This window comes from Scyliorhinus canicula, chromosome 5 (genome assembly GCF_902713615.1).
Source record: "Scyliorhinus canicula chromosome 5, sScyCan1.1, whole genome shotgun sequence".
Classification (NCBI taxonomy): domain Eukaryota; kingdom Metazoa; phylum Chordata; class Chondrichthyes; order Carcharhiniformes; family Scyliorhinidae; genus Scyliorhinus; species Scyliorhinus canicula.
Window position 1 is genome coordinate 169,634,990 of NC_052150.1, and position 20,783 is coordinate 169,655,772.

The 20,783-nt window shown below is 45.0% G+C and overlaps 1 protein-coding gene and 1 long non-coding RNA gene across 3 annotated transcripts in view; both read left to right on the plus strand.

Annotated features, from left to right (window-relative positions):
• LOC119966423 (voltage-dependent L-type calcium channel subunit beta-2-like) overlaps nucleotides 1-20,783 on the plus strand; it is a 461,782-nt gene that overhangs the window by 75,991 nt on the left and 365,008 nt on the right. The window lies entirely within an intron of this gene.
• Nucleotides 9,429-19,679, plus strand: LOC119966425. Its single transcript, XR_005460763.1, has 3 exons — nucleotides 9,429-9,630; nucleotides 18,603-18,814; nucleotides 19,448-19,679. It is a non-coding gene; the product is annotated as an uncharacterized LOC119966425 (long non-coding RNA).

The following is a 20,783-nucleotide window of genomic DNA, read 5'->3' on the forward strand; positions in this document are numbered from 1 at the left end:
GGTGAAGATATTCGTACAGTAGACATTGAATTAAACAACAAGTTGCATAGGCTGTTGGCAGGTCCTGATGTCTGCAAACTATTAATGGAACCTGGAGATAGTACTTCATCTGGAGATTGTGATTCTTTTCTTGGTCAGAGAGGTAAAATTGGCTAATTGACACACAATTGGCCTTTGGCGAGGAGCTGGTCTAATCTGTTTATCATGCCCAAATCTGAATTCAGCCATGGTGAGGACGTATGGGAGCTGTAGGTTATTCTACTTTTGGGACAGGATTAATAGACCTGCATGACATCTTCAGAGATATATTGACTTAGAGGCATGTAGACACTGGACACCTTTAGAAATAGCTGCATTTGTACTAAAACAAAGACGTAATTAAAACAAAAAATCATGGGCATCATTGAGGCCAGTATTCTTGCCCATCCCTAATTGTCCTTAGGAAAGCGATGGTGAGCTGTCTTCTTGAACTGCTACAGTCCACGTGGTGCAGATACACCCACAGTGCTGTTCGGAAGTGAGTTGCAGGATTTTGACCCCGCAACAGTGATATCTTTCCAAGTCAGGATGGTGATTGGCTTGGAAGGAACTTGCAGTTGGTGATGTTCCCTATCATCTGCTGCTCTTGTCCTTCTAGGTTTGTGATGCAGAGCGAGTTCAACAGCGCAGGTTCAATTCCTGTACCAGCTGAAGTTATTCATGAAGGTCTTCTCAACCTTGCCCTTTGCCTGAGATGTGGTGATCCTCAGGTTAAATCACCATGAGTCAGCTCTCCCCCTAAAAGAGGAAAGCAGCCTGTGGTCATCTGGGAGTGTGTCGACTTTACTTTACCTTGTAGGCGGTAGAGGTTACAAGTTTGGAAGCTGCAATCAAAGGAACCTTGGTGACTTCCTGCAGTACATTTTTTAGATGGTACATACTACTGCCACTGTGCATCGGTGGTGGAGGGACAGATGTTTGTCCAGGATGAATGGGGTGCCAATCAAATGGGCTGTTTTATCCTGGATGGTGTGAGCTTTCTGAGTGTTGTTGGAGTTGCTCTCAGCCAGGCACGTAGTTAAACCTGTGCACATAGAAATCATTGACTGGGCCACAGTTTTGGATGCTGTCACGACGGAAAAGATTTGCGATGATCATATCAAAGATAGTCTTTAATCTTGAGCTGAAGTTAGAAAAATCAGAATTCTTTTCACTGCAAGTGTGAAGGTTAAGAGATGTGTAGCTTCAGGCAAGAACTGTATAAAGCTGCTCAAGGGACAACTTGTTTGTGCTATTTTCATTGTTAAGTCTGTCATTAAAATATCCAGTCTTCATTCATTGAACTAGATATTTTATTCAATGTCTAATTTGATATCTCATATGATTTGAAATAAGTATGACTAATTAATACCCATTTCGTGGCAGGGCATAATCACCTTAGAGACTTAATCCAGCAACGTGTATCAGCTGAACTTGTTACTGTAATCACATCTGCTGCTTCTGTCTCCCAGGCTGATAGCTCATTCACACTGAGATAACACAGTGATAGGGACAATAAAATGGTAAGCATTATTAAATTGATGGTTCTGACAGTTTTTTTTTATAATAATGGTTTAACTACAGTGGAGTCTACTTTAGCTATTTATAAACTGTTCTGTCCAATAAAAGACAGGTCTCATATGTAAAGGCTATCATTTAGGACAGATTTGAGGAATTCTTCTCCACATGAAGATTGATCATGGCAGGCAGTAGACTTTTAGATCGAGCAAAGGAGGCAAAAAAGACCTGGAATCATCTAAAAATTAACTGGATGCTACAATCCGGCACTTTAGGTTCTTTCCAGGTGAACAACTTAAGGTTCTTTCCAAGCGAACAACTTAAGGAATGGCCATGTAAGGATCTTATGTGCTTCTATACCCAAGCATAAAGCAATCCAATGTTTAAACCAGTACGATTTCTTTTTTTGAACTATTTAAGCTGGATTAAAATGTGTTCTACTCCAGAAATTTAACTTTTTCTTTTGGTTAAGTTAAAAATACGATTAGACTATCAAATGAGTTAACTTACAAAAGTTATAACGGTGAAATAAAGTTTGAATGCAGTTTGAAGAAGCAATGGTTAGAATCATACTTTTTCTTGCGTCCCCATTTATCTTTGTCTTTGCCCTACTTCTGGCATTATTGCTGTGAGTTTGTAATTCTGCACGGAAGTAAGCATTTGCAAAATGCGGCAACCAAGACCCAATTTAAACAATTTTAATGGACAGATCTGAATAGACTAAGCAAACCGACAAATTTCAACTTGGAGCCTCTTTCTCCTTAAAATATGCAACCAAAGTAGATTTATATCTTTCAAAAACTGTCTTTCAGGACTTTTAACTTCAATGTGGAAAAAAGTAAATGTTCTGCAGCAGGCCAGGCAGAATCTGGGATGAGAGAAACAGGGTAAAGTTTTGGGTCAATGATGCATCAAAACTGAGGACGGATAGAAAGGTAACAGGTTTTCAGAAAGTCCACGGGGGAGGGCAGGAAGAAGGGCAAAAGTGAAGATTTGTGAGAGGGTGAAATGGTACAAAACAAAGGCAGTGTTAATCGGTACAGTTAACATACATGGAAATAGAAAGTAGAAGTAGTAGTAGGTCATTCGACCCTTCTAGTCTGCTCTGATATTCATTATAATTATGGATGATCATCAAGTTCAATACCCTGATCTTGTTTTTTCCCATATCCCTTGATCCCATTCGCCCCAAGAGCCATATCTAATTCCTTCTTGAAATTACACAACATTTTGTCTTCAACTACTTTCTGTGTTAGTGAATTCCACAGATTAACCAGTCTCTGGGTGAAGATATTTCTCCTCAGTCCAAAAAGTTTACCCCTTATCCTCAAACCTATCCTAGTTCCGGACTCTCGTACCATCGGAACATCCTTTCTGAATCTACCGCGCCTAATCCTGACAGAATTTTATAAGTTTCAATGAGATCCCCTCTCACTCTTCTAAACTCCAATGAATATAATCCAAACCGATTTAGTTAAAAGAAACAAAATGGATGCAAAGATTATGGTCTAAAATTGCTGAGATCAATGATAAGACTAGAAAGCTGTAGAATTCCAAGCCAAATTATGAGATGATGTTCCTCGAGCTTGTGTTGAGCCTCTACAGCAGGCCAAGGATAGAAAAGAATGAAGTGGAGAATTTAGGCGACCGGCAACAGGAAGCTCAAAATCATGTTTGCGGACTGAATGCAAGTATTCCACAAAGTCTGGATCTGGTCACCTCAGTGTAGAGGAGACCACATTGTGAGTAGCGAAAGAAGTGCAAGTAAATCACTGTTTCACATGGAAGGAGTGTTTTGAACAGTGCAAAGGGAGATGATCATTTCAAAGGATGATCCATTGATTATGAAGGCTCCTGGGGTGGAAGGCGAGGATAAGGGGAACCCTAAGAACCCATAGTTCTGGAAGAGATCACCAATTGCTCCCCTGAACCACAAATTGCTCCCCATCAACCGCCATCAAACACCGCCACCAACTGACTCTCTCCCATCCACCACACAGAACAATATCACAATTGCCTGTCTCATCAGACCACCACTGGAGCCCCCACCCCTGACCCCATCAGACCTTCCTCGACCATCAGACTCCCCCCATGATTAAGATCCCCACACCACCATTAGGGCCCCTTCCACCCAGTGTCCAGTATCTGACAGAGCACCGACTGATACTCTTCCCATTCCCCAGACTTCAGTCCTGTCAATCAGGCTGCCTGTGAGTGGAAACCCCACTGAAAGCTTCCTTGCAGTTAAATTCTGCATTACATTCAGGAAATTCATCTCGTTCTCCCATTTTCCCAACCTCACAACATATAGAGCCTGCCTCCAGGTTATAACCCAGGCCTCTGTTCTTGCTAATAGATTCTAGTAACTCCTCCATAGTTGATACAAAAATCAGAGGTTTGTGTATGCTTGGTTTCTTTCACCCTCTTTCTTTCTTCATAAATAATGGAGGGATTGCAGTTTTCTAATCCGAAGGCCAAATCAGGAGTTCAGAAGAAATATCTTGACCATTCCCTTAGGTAAGAAGTTTCATATTCTAACCACTCTCAACAGAGGAAAAGTGTATCGATGAATTTAGGGGAGACTGGAATGGAGGAATAGCTGATGGAGGTGTTCTCAGCCGGGGCGGGACTATGGTATGGTGGTTAGCACTGCTGCCTCACAGCGCCAGGAGCATGGGTTCAATTCTGGCCTTGGATGATTGTGTGGAGTTTGCATTTTCTCTCTATATCTGTGTGGGTTTTCTCCGGATTCTCCAGATTCCTCCCACAGGCCAAAGATGTGCAGGGTAGGTGGATTGACCATGCTAAATATTTCCCCTGAATGTGTATGTTCGGTGGGGTTACGGGCAGTGGGCCCAGGTAGTGTGCTCTTTCGGATAGTTAATGCAAACCCACTGGGCCGAATGGGGTCCTTCGGCACTGTAGGGATTCTATGAAAAACAACAGCCTTTTTCAAAAACTACTGCTGCAGGGAACTGCTGCTGCTCTGAGTTAATGGAACCCTGTAGAGCTATATATAAAACAAGCTCAATCCTTTTGAAACTACCTGGACCTGTCAATCAAAAAGCTTGTGAAAGACAATGGTCCATGAAATTGAATGTAAATAATGCAGTTTGAATATTTTAGGCTTCTAGGCATACAAACAGGCTAGAAAAAGTTAAAAGAGCAATGAAATTGACTGAAAAAAATCACTTAAAATGTTTCCACCGTGTTGAAGGGAATATTTTTACCTTCACCTCACAGATCTTTGAGCTTGGCATGCTGATAGACAGTTTAAGGCTGCAGATGGGAAGACATTCACTTTAATGTCAGAGAACTTTAATTTTGAGATACTGACATTCAGTTTAAAGGATTTAAAGGCTACAGATGGGAACAGCAGCCAAATGACCCCCATCCTAGGAAAGACCCCTGACCTGAGCCCATCCAGCCCAAGTTCACCTGACTCCCCATGTATGACCCAAAGCCCCCAGTACCATGGAGGCAACTGGAGGGAGGGTACTCGCCACCCCTTGAAGTGCAAGCCACCAGGTCACCATTTCTCAGGAAATCTCACCCATTCCTGCACAGAGGGACTCCTGGATGGGGGAGGAAGGGTATTGCTGGCGTATCCGAGGAGGCAAGTGATTTGTGCATCCTGCCTGTAAACGATATTCAAATTAGTGTTAATTGACCACTTTGCATGTTCCTGTCGGTCTGGGAGGGGGCCTTGCCGGGAACGTCGGGGATATCGTCAGTGCCGGTGGGTGGGTGGGTCGGGGGGAGGGGGAGGGGGGGGGGGGGTGCTGGCAGACACGCAATGGGTTTCATGACTGGATTGAAACCCATTTTTTTGCCTGACTCCCGATTCTCTGGGCCATCAGGATTCCCGCCACCAGCTGGTGGCCATGGAGAATGCCTGCCATTGTCTTTTGCAATGAACATAAAAATAGCAATTTGCTGAGGAAGCCTAGTACAACACTGAAACGCACCATTAGAATTGTTCTGTTAGCTGTCTGTATTTAAGCCAGCAGTCAGTACTCTAAGGTTACCTTATTCAATGCTTGTAATGGGTTAATGTTTAAATACAGTTAATAATTTGAGGCTGCCAAGGTACTTACCAGCATGCATCCTGTTTAATGATTTGTTTCTGCTGACAAGTGCACATAATCAGGTTAGCATCTCCCTCTTCGCATAACCTATTTATTTCAGTGCATCAGGTAGAATCTTGTGCTTGTCTGATGTCTATTTAGTTTATGTGTCATTCCTGCATTTCATTTTGCACTTGAAGTAATATGATAATTCATTTAGTGAAGCTTTAAAAAAGGAAAAGTATTTTCTGCAGAATCTCCTGAAGCTGTATAAGACACAGAGCTAGGCATGTGTATTTACTCTATTTAATATAAAATAATGCTACCTTGTTCAAATTATGTTCATAACTTTAGTAGGCCACAAACGAGTCTGAACCGAGATGGTCAAAAGAAAATTTGGTTTATTGCAAAGTAATTAAATTTGCAATCCGCATGAGATCCCAGCAGGGTCTGCTGTCAGTTCCATACCTGGCCAACTTTACACAGATCTTTTTAAAAATAAATTTAGATTACCCAATTACTTTTTCCAATTAAGGGGCAATTTGGTGTGGCCAATCCACCTAGCCTGCACATCTTTGGGTTGTGGGGGCGAAACCCATGCAGACACGGGGAGAATGTGCAAACTCCACACGGACAGTGACCCAGAGCCGGGATCGAACCTGGGACCTCAGAACTTTACACAGATCTTAATCATGAATGTCCTCTGGCTCCCCGCCCCTTAGTGGGCATATGTCAGGAACAAAAACAGCTTCCGCCAGCCGATGCAACCGTAGGTGCGGTTATCCGCCGACTTGGCGAGACACATGGGGAAACTGATTGCTCCAACCCCATGGGTCTCGGGCGGGTCATAGTATCCCTCCGCCCCTGCCCCAAAGGCTCTTCTGATGACTGTGGAGGAGGAGGGCGCCGGACCTCTCTCATTTTGGCATCTTAACCCTCATGGGGTAATGCTCTAGCCTCTGCTGGCATTGGATTTGATTTGATCCTCTCTCGAAGAATCTTTTGTAAGACTGGTCCTCTGAACCTTATGTGATCGAGATTATTTCTCATGCTGTAATCTTGTGCCTGAACTTGATAAGATAGCGGCCCTGTCTGGTTGACAATGGTTCCTGGGGTCCACTAGCTGCCATCTGCAAAGGTCTTAACAGAGATTGTGTCACCTGGTACAAACAGTCTGGGCGGTTTTTGTCTAACTGGGCAATGTCTTTGCTGCTCCTGGCTGTAGCCAATATCTGGGTTGGCCAGACTAAGACGGGTTTGAAACCTTTGGCAATTCAGCCAATGCTACCCCAGTCGCGGCATGTGGAGTGGTCCGAAAAAAGAACAAGAACCTGACCAGTTTCGTGTCCATTGACCCTGAAATCTGTTTTGCCTGCCCTTGTTTGAACATCTGTACCGCCCTTTCTGCCAGCCCATTGGAAGCCAGGTGATACAGACCCAGTTATTCTTCAGGAAGCCCGAGAACTCTTCACTTGTGAAAGGCGTTTCATTGTCGGTAAATAACACTCAGGGTGCGTCCTGAAAGACAGGTGCAATTTCTCAATGGTCGTCCTCAAGGTAGTTGACGAAATATGATGGATTTCCAACCACTTAGACTGGACACCTATCAGGAGTTAGAACATTGAGCAACACGGTTGCACATGTGGATAGTACTGTGGCTTCACAGCGCCAGGGTCCCAAGTTCGATTCCCCGCTGGGTCACTGTCTGTGCGGAATCTGCACGTTCTCCCTGTGTCTTCGTGGGTTTCCTCCGGGTGCTCCGGTTTCCTCCCATAGTGCAGAGACGTGCAGGTTAGGTGGATTGGCCATGATAAATTGCCCTTTGTGACCAACAAGGTTAGGAGGGGTTATTGAGTTACAGGGATAGGGTGGAAATGGGGGCTTCAGTGGGTCGGTGCAGACTCAATGAACCGAATGGCCTCCTTCTGCACTGTATGTTCTATGTTCTGTGGGGTGATCTGATCAAAGTTTTCAAGATGTTAACATGGAAAGACACGGGGCGCGATTCTCCGCTCCCCACGCGGCCTGGGAGAATCGTGGGAGGGCCCCCTGACATTTTTTACGCCCCCCTGGCGCCCCCCGCGATTCTCCCCCCCGCGCTCGGATAAATCGCCGCTCGCTGTTTTTCACGGCGAACGCCGATTCTCCGAGCCCGATGGGCCAAGCGTCCGGCCCTTCACGCCCGTTTCACGACAGCAGCTAATACACCTGGTCGCTGCATTCGTGAAACAGGCGCCAAATGCCCATTTGGGGCATCTAGGGGCCCGATTGGGATGGGAGCACCACGGCTGTGCTCGGGAGGGGACAGGCCTGCGATCGGTGCCCACCGATCGTCGGGCCAGCGTCCAAAACGGACGTACTCTTTCCCCTCCGCCGCCCGGCAAGATCAAGCCGCCACGTCCTGACGGGCGGCTGAGGAGAAAGACGGCCACCGCGTATGCGCGGGTTAGTGCCGTCTGCGCGAGGAAGTCATTTGCGGGTTGGAAATGGCAACCCACGCATGCGCAGATGTCTTCACATTCTCGGCGTGACGAGGTCACTGCCGAGAAAGACGGATGCCCGCTCCTAGCCCCCCGGGTGCGGGTGAATTAGGTGCGGGGAGCGGGCTCCGAGGCCGTCATGAACCTCGGCCGAGTTCACGACGGCCTTCACGAATTCGGCCCCCTGCGGAGAATTCCGCCCACGGTAAATAAAGATAAACTGTTTCCACTGGCTGGGGATTCTAAAACTAGGGGACTGGGCTAGACTGTTCAGGAGTGATGTTAGGAAGAACCTCTTCACCCAAAGGGTGGTAGAGGTTTGGAATTCTCTCCCACAAACAGCAGTTGAAGCTAGATCAGTTGATTTAAAATCTGAGTTAGATTTTTATTAAGCAAAGGTCAGCCATGATCTCATTGAATGGCGGGACAGGCAAAGGGCAAAGATGAGGGGGGGGGAGCGGGATGCCAGAGATCCAGGAGCGGAACGCCTTTCTGTTAATATAATGCACTCACTCTGCCTCAGTGTCCGCAGGGTGACATGCTTGCCACCGATAGCCCCCAGGACCCGGAGCATCCGGACAGTGGTGTTGAATCCTGCATATTGGTAGGCCTAATCCAGGTTGAAGGTGGTTTGGTTGAATGCCCAGACATACAGAGCAACTGTCACCTCTTGGATGCACATGTGGACAGATGACTGCGAGTTGCCACACCATATCATATTCCATATGGAATAACCAAATAGCATAGAAATTTGGCCACTGGGAGCAGGGTCCTCCACTTCCACGTGAGGATATGGCATAGGTGCTGCACTGTCTCTCTGCTGAGATGCAGTTTTCTGCAGCATATGCTGTCCATCAGCTCTTTGAAGGACCAGTGACTCCTGTACACTTTGGGCCTTTGATGAATTTCCCTTCCGGGTCCCTCCTCAGTTTAATGGGTCTTGCTGGTTCTTGCCGGTGTCCGGCGGCCCCCTACATATGTGGTGCAGCATCCAGTCTGCGATGGCCGTCTTTGCCGTCTACCCGCCTTGGCTGCGAGAGCAGCCTCCACTGGACCGACTTCAGCAAATTATTTTCTATCTGGAAGAAATTGGAGAAGGAGAGAGACCCACAATCAGTTATGTCTTCCATCCCAGGACCTTCAAATCCCCCAAGTCTCCCTCACCCTTGCCATGACTGTCCCACCTTCTCTCTGAGTGCCATCCAGCAAGCCAGTTGTGCTGGAAAACCTCGCTCTGCACATTCACTCCCGGCTGGATCAGGAACCCCTAGACCCCAGACCTCTGCCAGTAGCTAAGCTGTCCTCCGCTCCTCCAGACATTCACCATTTGTCCGTGAGAGAGTCCTCCGTGGTGAAGCCCTGCTCTTTAGTGTTTGATTGTTGGTAGCTTCCTCTATGGTGCTGACAATCCGAGAGTACAAGCACACTATTCAGGCATCAAAGATTACAGGACATCCAGTCCACTCATCATCCTGAGACATGGCACCTGTTCCTTCGAGGAGGCACTTGAGAGTTCTGGAGGGTGAAGTGCTATCACATCTAACAAGGTGAATTCCTAATTTGAAATAGCCTTCAGCTGTGAAGCTAGAGGTTGCTCACAGTCAAAGGGGGTGAAATTGATTTTCATGAGAGAAGCTGCAGCATGGCTCTGACTTGGGAGAGTTTGATAGGACAGGTAGACTGAAGCTGTGCTTTCCTCTATTGTGGGTATCCACAATATTTAAAGATGGGTTGAAGGTCTCACAATGCAAAGCCCCTCACCCCTCTCGCCCAGGGCGATTGCCAACCTGGACCCCTCTGTAATGTTCTTGTTGGATGGCCTGATTTATATTACAAAAATACTTATAGCTAAAGCTATAAATGATTTATTACCATTAATTGTGGGACAAATATATACAGAACAACAGATGAATAACAGTACGAACATGCACAAGCGACCTCTCTCTCAGCTCTCCTGTCAGTCTGAGGTTATCTGGCTCTAACATTCACTCATATACTAATGAGACACCTAGTGGCTAGTCAGTGAATTACAACATAACCATGATATCACTACATCCCTTCCTTTGAAGGAATAACTTAATACACCATCATTAGTATATTTACATGTGATATAATAAGCCTGTGAGTCTAACAGTATTATTTGTTTTTATTTTTAAAACTGGTTTAGCAAGTATATATATATATATATACACACATACAAGAACAGCAAGCATAATACGTACAAATAGTCCAAATCTACAAATAGAGTCGATCAGGTTATCTTCTGACTCTGAACTGAAAGTTTGACCTTGCTGCTCAGAACTTGTAGATTCAAAGTTCTCCATGACATTCTCATGCTCAGGAACTGCTGAACTATCTGACACTGCAGCTGACATTGATTCATCATCGATCATGTTGTTGTGAAAGTCTTCGCTCGTTTTCAAGAGCGCGTGACAGTTTCTTCTTAAAACCAACCCTTCCTCTGTCTGTACATTGTAGGAACAAGGTGCTACTTCTTCAAGAACAATGGCTTTTCTCAACCAATTGCCTGGATTTTCTATTCTCACAATATCATCACTACTCAGAGGTGGTAAAGTTCTAGACACCATCATAGAACTGCTTTTGTTTTGATGAAATGTTTTGCATTTCCTGCAGTACTACTGCATTCTCTTCATTCTTTCCCAATTACAGAAATGTGGTATGGAACATTCTATTCATGAGTAACTCTGCTGGCGATCTACCATGTGACAATGGTGATGCTTTGTAACTCGATAGTGCGAGATATGGATCAGATAGGCTGTCCACTGCCTTCTTCAACAATTGCTTGACAATTTGTACACCTTTTTCAGCATTGCCATTGGCTTGTGGGTACAACGGACTTGACACCACGTGATTGAAATCATACGTGACTACGAAGTGTTGCCACACTTTACACCTAAAAAAAGGACCGTTGTCGTTCACGACAACTTGAAGTATTGCGTGTCCAACACCTTGATAGTAGAGCCATTTCGGGATCGTTTGAAAATAGTCTATGATAATTACATAATCTTTCCCTCGGAGGTGAAAGAGATCCATAGCTACATTCTGCCATGGTGCCGTAGGTAAATCAGATATCTGCATAGGTTCTCTTGTTTGCTTGTAACGATGCTTCTGGAATGTGTCACAACAACTGACCATCCTGTCAATATCCTGGTTTATACCTGGCCAGTAAACAGAGGCACAAGCTCTCCATTTACACTTCTTAATCTCGAGATGTCCTTCATGTCTCCTCTTCAGTAATTTCATACTTCCATAATTTCACTACTAATATTTTGTAGTATTGCATATTGAGAATTGCTTGGGTTTTGTCCTTGTCAGGTTCAATACCCTGCGATGAGAGCTTGTCACCTAGGAATGTGACCTCAGTTACTCCAAATTGGCACTTTTGCTTGTTGAGCTTCAGCCCACTTCTCCTGATGCTTGTTAGAACTTTAAGCAACCTCGTATTGTGCTCTCCTATGGTTGAGCCTCAAATGATGATCTCATCTACATACACACATACACTTTTGATGCCTTTGATTATGTGCTCCATGGCACGGTGAAACATTTCTGATGCCGAAATTATGCCAAACGGCACTCTCAGAAAGCAATACCATCCAAATGGTGCACTAGAAGTGCAGTACTTTGTACTCTGTTCCTCTAGCTTCAGCTGCCAGAAACCTTGAGATGCATCAAGTTTCATAAAGAATTGTGCACTAGCCATCTTAGATGTGATTTCCTCACGTCTTGGTACTTGGTAGTGTTCTCTTTTGATATTCTCGTTAAGATTGTTTGATTGATTGATTGATTGATTGATTTATTGTCACATGTACCGAAGTACAGTGAAAACAATTTTTCTGTGGCCAAGGGAACATACGCAGTATGTACACAGCAGACAAAAACAATAATCGACAAAGTACATCGGCAAATAGTGATTAGTTACAGTGCGGAACAAAGGCCAAACAGCTTTGGGATACATGCATATGTGAATGTCACTATTCTTTTTCTTTACACATACCATGGAATTTGCCCAATCGGTAGGTTCTTCTATCTTTCTAATTACTTTTACTTTTATCATTCTGTCTAGCTCCTTTCTGAGGCGATCCCGAAGAGGTGCAGGTAGTCTTCTTGGTGCATGTATCACAGATTTTGCATCCTCTTTGAATTGTGTCTTCTGGGTGAATGGTGGTGCATCAAAAACTGTGAACAAATCGCTGAATTTGCTGATAATGTTCTCTGAATCATTGGAGTGTGGATACTATCCTTTGTGAATGCTACATACCAACTGCGCTAGACTTAATTCTTCACAGCACTGATCACCTAAAAATGAATCCAAGCCTTCAGAATGGGACAGAATAAACTGTGTTCTTCACCACCACACTCAGGCCACAAGTGCCATAACATTTACTGCTTGAACGATTAGAATGCTGATTAAATTAGCTTTGGCACAGGGTTTAGCTTCAATTGGACCACTGTACCGTTCACTTCAAGTGGTCGTAGCCATTTGCCCTCATCAATCATATTAATTTTAAATGGAGCATCAGTTTACATTATTTTAAGTGCGGGAGAATTTTTTGACGTCTCCAAAAAAATATTCTTTTCTGTTATTACTCCAACAAACAATGAGGTATCATCAATGGAGACTGTGGGCGCGATTCTCTGACCCCCACGCCGGGTGGGAGAATTGTGGGAGTGCTGGGCGAATCACGCCACGCCGCCTTGGCACCCCCACGCGATTCTCCCACCCCCCCAAAACGGCGTGTCACGTTTTGCGACAGGCCGCTCAGAGAATCACCGCTCCAGTCGAGCGGTGATTCTCTGGCACGGATTGGCCGAGCGGCCTGACGTGAACATCACGTGACCGCTGCGTGTGGGGCCTGTGGGGGGCGGAGGGAGGATTAAGCACCAGAGGAGTGCTCAGGAGGGGTACCGATCGTCGGGCCGGCATCTCTGAAAGACGCAGTCTTTTCCCTCCGCCGCCCCACAAGATCAATCCGCCATGTCTTGGCGCCGGCCAACCTGCGCATGCGCGGGTGACGTCATTTAGGTGCCGCCCCTCGGGGGGGGGTGAGAATAAGGGGCGAGGAGCAGCCTCCGACGCCGGAGTGAAACACTCTGGGTTTCACTCCGGCGTCGGCACTTTTTCTCCCTTTGGGAGAATTTCGTCCTGTGTCTTCACCTGTGCTCTCTTATCTGGGGTTGAGCTTAGAGTAACAATTCTGAGCAAAATGATTTTTTTTTCCTTTGCATCTGGAACAAAACGTGTCAAATGCTGGACACTGCCTTAATTTGTGCCTTTGACCACATCTTTTGCACAGAAATACTTTGTCCTGATCTTTAACCTGTTTGTTGGTGTGTGAGCAGCTGCAGGATCTTTCCCGCCTTTTGTCTGGAAGTTTCCTACCTTTTTGAAAAAAGGGCGGCAATCAGAGTCTTTGGGCTGGATTCTCCGCCGGCAGAATGCTCCTTTTTGCCGACAGCCCGGGTTTCCTGACAGCGTGGGGCAGCCCCACAATGGGAAACCCCATTGACCGGCCGGAGTAACGGAGCATCCCGCTGGAGGGGTGAAACAGAAATGTGGCGGGGTGGAGAATCCAACCCCTTTCCTCCAAGAAGACGCCGCAATTACTGAGAAACATTTTAGAATGCTGTGCTGCTAGCTTGTGAGCCTGCCAAGTCTTAATTATTTGCTCCAAAGACAACTCTGATTCCCTCAGCAACTGTTCCCTCAGCTTATTTTCATTCACACCAGCACAACCTGGTCCTGAATCATGGAAGATTCCATCACAGAAAAAGTACAGGTTTTAGCTTTTAACTTTAAATCAGTGATAAAATGATCTATGGACTCTTCTATCTCTGTAAACATGATCTAAACACATAGTGTTCATAAATTTCATTCTTTTGGGGGATACAATGTTCATCAAATCTTCGTTAAAATGTTTATTATCTTCATCGTTTGCAAACTTAAACATATTAAATACAGCAGTTGCTTCGGTCAATGCTGCTGTAGGGGCATCGCTACCTTACACAAATCTGATCTCCGAAATTTACTGCAGTAAGAAACAGATTAAATTGTTGTTGAAACACACGATAGTTGCTGTCTACATAACCATGAAATCTGAGACTCATTGGTGGCTTCAACTACTCCATTAGGTTCATTCTTGCAGTTTGCAAAATCTTCAAATCTCTATCGACCTTGTGGCAGACTGGTAGTTTGTTTTCAATGTTTAATACCATCCAATCCTGGTACCATGTAATGTTCTTGTCATATGGCCGGATGTATATCACAGCAACACTTGTAGCTAAAGCTATAAATGATTCATGAACATTAACTGTGGGTCAAATATAGACAAAACAACAGATGAATAACAGTATTATAATGCAAAAGCAACCTCTCCCAGCCCTCCAGTCAGTCTGAAGTCACCTAACTGTAACATTCACTTTTCCTAATGAGACTCCTAGTGGTCAGTCTGTGAATTACAACACAACCATGATACAACTACACCCTACAGCCCCCCGAACTACCCCAATACCCCTGAAGGCCCCCCCCCCCCCCCCCCCCAAGCACTGGGGCAGCAGCTCCAGTGCCCAGGAGCTGCATACTAGTAAATGGAAATGGCTACTCACTTCACCTCGGTAGCAATTGTGCCATGTTCCTGGCTTTGTGGAGGATTAATAAGCGATGCCCACGTGACTTCTCGCTGGGGAGCCGGGTGACCCCAGCAAGGCGACTGCATTCAACTAAAATCTCACGAATGAGATTGAAATGAATACAAAGCAGGCTTAATGAGCATCTTGCCATTTTGGGGCGAGATCCGAATCGGGTGCGGGCCAGGTGAATTGCAAAATAGTTCCTGCCTGGCGCGTGTCTCGATTTGGGCCTCTCCTGCGATTGACCCAGCACGCCCAGATAGGCGCCAGGCACAACGCAGTGGGTAAATTGTGCCCTATATTCCTGCATCTAAAAATGTTTTACAAAAAACTTAATTTAAAAAAAAATGCCCCTCACTTTCCACTGGGATTGTTTTTGCATGTGTGTAAACCTGTTTCTTTCCTAAAGATCACAAAAAACAACAAAGCCCGACATGGTTGATGAAAGTATTTTCAGTGCAGTGCTCTGTCGTATAATTGCTTTGCATTTTTTGAGCCTGATACCCGTCCTGTTAATCATTCATCAACAACCAGCAGAAAAGCTTATTTTACCTACACTTTAGAAAATTTGTCATCTTACTTTAACAGGAAGCTTATAATTATATGATTATTATGGTGTCATGCTGGATACCTGATAAAATTAGCATTGTTTAAAAATAGCACGCGCTGTGTTTTTCAGGTTTTTGTTCTTGAAAGCATGTGACTAAACTCATGCTTTTTAAAAACTGTTTTCAAAGCTTAGGATCTTTTTCAGCAATGAAATGGAAAATTCCTATTGAGAGTAATTTTGGGGAAAAGTTGGATATTCCATTCGAAAATTCAACATGCTCTTGCAGGAGCTAGCTTATTTAAATTTAAGTTCCAGGAATTGTACAAAATCAAATCCTAATGGAAACCCCACAAATTTTTCATTGCAGATTATCAACATTTTTCACTTTTAACATCCTCTACGGCTGTTTTTGTTATTCCTCACGCATATAGATTTAGCAGTACTCTGAATGTAAATGTTGCCATAGTTCCAGACGACCACAGGGTGCTCTCCCCTTTGTGAGATGAGTTGGTGATTTGACCTGAGGATCACCACACCTCAGGCGAGGGGAAAGGTTGAGAATGCAGGTATGAGAATCTAATCGGCACTGTTGGCGCCACTCCGCAACACAAACCAGCCATCCAGCCTTTCAGCAGTACTACAACTTGGAAGAATATTATTCTCATCATCTTCAGTCCCTTCTTCTGGCCTCTCTGTGCTTATTTTACATTTGTTACGCTGATGGGACTTTTGATATTTTGTAAACTTTGCCTGCTACCTTATGTTTGATGAGTTCCAGCTCAATAAGAGTGAACTTGAGTGAACTCTGTCTACACTTCCGGCTGCCTTGGGAAAGCGGGCGGCATAATCAAAGACCCCTCCCATCCGGCTAACACACTCTTCCAACTTTTTCCATCGCGCAGGAGATACAAAAGTCTGAGAACATGCACTAACAGATTGAAAAACAGCTTCTTCCCCGCTGTTACCAGACTCCTAAACCACCCTCTTATGGACTGATCTGATCTCTTCAAACATCTTCACTACCGAGTAGTATTACACTCCTGTGTGCTTCACCTGTGTCTATGTATTCACGTTGTGTATTTTATATTTGCCCTGTTATGTATTTTCTTTTCATGCACAGAATGATCTGTCTGAGCTAGAAACAGAGCAATACTTTTCATTGTACCCTGGTACACGTGACAATAAACAAGTCCAACTATTTTATCATGACTTGGAACGATATTGACATTCTTTCACTGGGACTGGGTCAATATTCTGGAACATCTAGATTCCTAACAGCACTGTGGGTGTACCTACATCAGATGGACTGCAGCAGTTCAAGAACTTGGCTCACCACCAACTGCTCAAGGGCAATTAGGGTTGGGCAACACATGCTGGCCTAGCCAGTGATGCCCACATCCCATGAAGGAATCAAACAAACTAAAGACATTTCCAGCTTCATAAAAGGAAGACGTTTGGCTCATCCTCCTTCTTTTCTAGTGCAATCCAAAACTAATTTCACTGCTCCATACTCCCCTCGTAAAACAGTATCTTCTTCTGTGTCAAACAGTTATCCAGTTTTCCCATAAAAAGTGCAGTGGCCTGCATCAGTCATTCCTCCTTTCAAAACATACTAGGTTCCAACAGCATATAAAAAAAATTGTTTCAACTTTGCTCCACACTCTCTTCGAGACAATTTTTCTCTCCAACCAGATAAAATAGTCCATAAGACCATACGACTTTGGAGCAGAAGTAGGCTATTCAGTCCATCAAGCCTGCTCTGCCATTCAATGAGATCTTGACTGATCTGATCCACAACTCCACTTTCTCTCCTTAGCCGCATAACCCTTGATTTTCTTACTGATTAAAAGCTGTCCATCTCACGCTTGAACATGCTTAATAATCCAGCCTGAGAGAAGAAATTTCTCCTCATCTCTGTCTGAAATGAAGGGCAGCACGTGGTACAGTGCTTAGCACTGCTGCCGACAGCGCTGAGGACCCGGTTTCAAATCCTGACCCTGGGTCACTGTCCGTGTGGAGTTTGCACATTCTCCTCGTATCTGTGTGGGTTTCACCCCCTACAACCCAAAGATGTGCAGTGTAGGTGGATTGGCCGTGCTAAATTACCCCTTATATTGGAAAAAAAAATAATTGGGTACTCTAAATTTAATTTATTTTTCAATCAAAAAACAAATCTGTGTCTTAAATAGGCGACCCCTTACTCTGAGATTATACCCTCTGTTCCCGACTCTCGCTCAAGAGGAAAAAGCTTCTCAGCATCTATCCTGTCAAGCCCTCTGAGAATCCTATATGTCTCAATAAGGTCACCTCTCACTCTCCTAAACTCCAATAAATACAGGCCCGAGCTAATCAACCTCTCTTCATAAGAAAATCCCTTCATGTCCGAATCAATCTAGAGAACCTTCTCTGGACTGCCTCTAATGCCAGTGTCTCCTCCCTTGCATAAGGGGACCAAAACTGTTCACTGTATTCGAGATATGGTCTAACTAGTGCCTTGTATAGTTTTAGCAAGACTTCCCTATTTTTGGACTACATTCCCTTTGAAATAAATGGCAACATTCCATTTGCCTCCCCTATTACCTGCTGAACTTACATGCTAGGTTTATGTGATTTATGGATGAGGACTTCCAAATCCCTCTGAGCTTCAGCTTTCTGCAGTCTTTCTCCATTTAAATAGTCTTCAGTTCCTTTATTCTTCATGCCAAAGTGCAGAGCTTCACTTTTTCCGACATTATCTTCCAAGTGTCAAGTTTTTGCCTACTTGCTTAATCTGCCTATATCCCTCTGTCGACACTTTGTGTCATCCTCACCACTTGCCTTCACCTATTTTTGTGCCATCCGCAAACTTCCAATAGTTTATTCACTTTCCTCTCCCAAGTCATTAAAATATATTGCAAATAATTGTAGCCCCAGTACCGATTCCTATTATTTCTTCCGTGAAAAACTTTCATAATTTAAAAACTCTTCTTAAGTCTCTTGTTAATCGTCAATTGCCTCATCATCTCAAGCCTCTCCCGGGAGGAATAATTTTCTATTTCTTCATCATCCTGATGAACTACATTGTATACTCTTTGAAGCTTCAATGTCATTATTATGATGGGTGCCAGTACTGCACACAGTAATCTTAACTGTGATCAAACCAATGATTAGCATAAATTTATCATGTCTTTATTAATACTCCTGTTTAGAAACTATTGTTGGCCTTTTTATGACTTTACCATTCATTTGAGGATCAATTGTCACTTCCCATGTGATTCTCAGTTTGACATTATTTTACCAGTTATTCATAGAGAACATTATTTCCACCTTTTCTCTGCCAAGATATCAGCAGCGGGATTCTCCGTTCCGCCAGCCGTGTTTTCCGGCACGGTGCGCCCCTGCCCGCAGCAGAATTCTCCGTTCCCGCAGCCAACCAATTGTGTTTGCCATTGTAGCCACCCCATGCAGGAAACCCGCAGGTGTGGGTGTGCTGCCAACGGACCCGAGGATCCGGCCAATGGAGCAGATGTCTACCATGTCAAAAAATTGTGTGGGTCAGTAATGCTAACCTTAAAACAACAACCACCTGCATATACTTTCTGGGTTTAATGCTTGAAAGCTTCCTCAGACATTTCTATAAAGTACTAATAAGGTGACGGACGGCAAGCTACAGAAGAGAGATTAGCAAGAGGCTCCTGGTTTGGTCAACACCATTGAGGCAGTTTTTAAAGGGGGCAGAAAATTAGAGACATGTAAAGGAATGAGTGCCAGAGGTGAGGTAGATTGTAAGCTCTGCGACCAATGGTGGGGAAAATGAGAGGGAGGTGATTAGGAAGCCAGATTTGGGGAGAGGGGAGGTGTGTATAGCTCGAGGAGCAAACAGAGAGGGAGTGACAGAAAGATTTGAAGGCATGGCCAATGATTTTGAAAGGAAGCACTTAGGTATGGGAACCATTTCTTGGGGCAGTAGCGATTGAGCAATAGTTGAGATCTGCTGGTTTCGTCCATACAAGTTGGAATGGAAACACCCGACGACTGTTTTGCAGAATGGAAGTGATTGGTCGAGGGATCACAATTCAAAGTAAATATCTACAATTAAAAATCCCATCCTATAAGGGTTCTAGTTAGCTCCATTGGCAATGGTGAACTTCAATTATTATTGTTTCTTTGTTTCCGTTTTATTGCAGGCATACTCAATCTCATTCGCAACACCAGAGTCAGCAACTGATCTTTCATTAAACCAATGAAATGCCCAAAGGTCAAGGAAAACGAGTGCATTTTAAAACAAAATCATCTATCTTTTCTTGTGTTTAATCTAATGAATTCTGTAAGTACTGTAACGAATCCAGAATAATATGATGCCTGAAGTTGGAAATGTGATAACCTGCCCTCAATAAAATTCAACTTTTGACAAGACAAGTCAAAATAGTCTAGATGATTTGACAGCAAGGCGCCACAGTAAGACATAGTTAATGATGAGAAAATTGTTTCTTGTGTGCCAAGTATTCTTGTAGAGGAATGGCTGTGTCCATTTTGTACATTTTTTCAGCCTTTTTTACTTTTGTTAATTTGATTCAGCAACGTCCTGTGCAGATTGGGGTCTTTCAGTCCTTGGGGTCTCCATCAGCTCTCTGGTGGAGCTACAATTTGGGGAGACTGTGAATGGAATTCTCCCATTTTTAGATTTAAGTGCCATGGCAGGGTGGGAACATGGGGCTGGATTCCCCAATAATGGGGCTATGTCCCCACGCTGGCGTGAAAACTGGCGCCAACCACTCCGGCATCAACAGCTCCCGAAAGTGAGGCATTCGCCCCTTTCTAGGGAGCTAGGTTGCCGGTGGAGTGGTTCCCGCAGCTCCAAACGGCGCCGGACTGCCCACGCGAGTTCGTGCATGCGCAGAATGGCCGGCATATTTCTGCGCATTCACGGGGGTTCCCTTCTCCGCGCTGACTCCCGGGCAATATGGCGGAGCCCTACAGGGGCCTGGTGCAGAATAAAGTAGGCCCCCACGGAACCAGTCTGCCCACCGATCAGTAGACGCCGATCGCGGGCCAGGCCACCGTGGAGGTCCACCCCCCAAGGTCGGATACCCCCCCCCAGGACAGACCCCGCACATTTACCTTCCAGGTCCCGTCGTGTGTGCGGTGAGTAGTCCACGCCGGCGGGATTGGGCCAAACTCGTCGGCCACTCGGCCCAATGGGGCCCAGAGAATCGCCGGGGGGCCCGCTGTCAACGGCCACCGACCGGTGTGGCGGGAGACCCTCCGGTGCCTGAAAAACTGTGCTGCAGAATAGGGAAGAAACCGTCGGGGATGGATTCTCGCCTGCCCCGGGGATTCTCCGACCCGGCGCAGGGTCGGAAAATCCCGGCCATGATGTTTTCCCCTGCAGTAGCCAGTGGAGTAACAAGCCAAATCTTCCAGCACTGATCTTATTAATTATGCACCCAGGTGTTTCACACTTTATTCAGTGGTGGGAGAGGCCTGGTTGGTGCATGGAGCTGGAGCTGGATGAACTTCGGA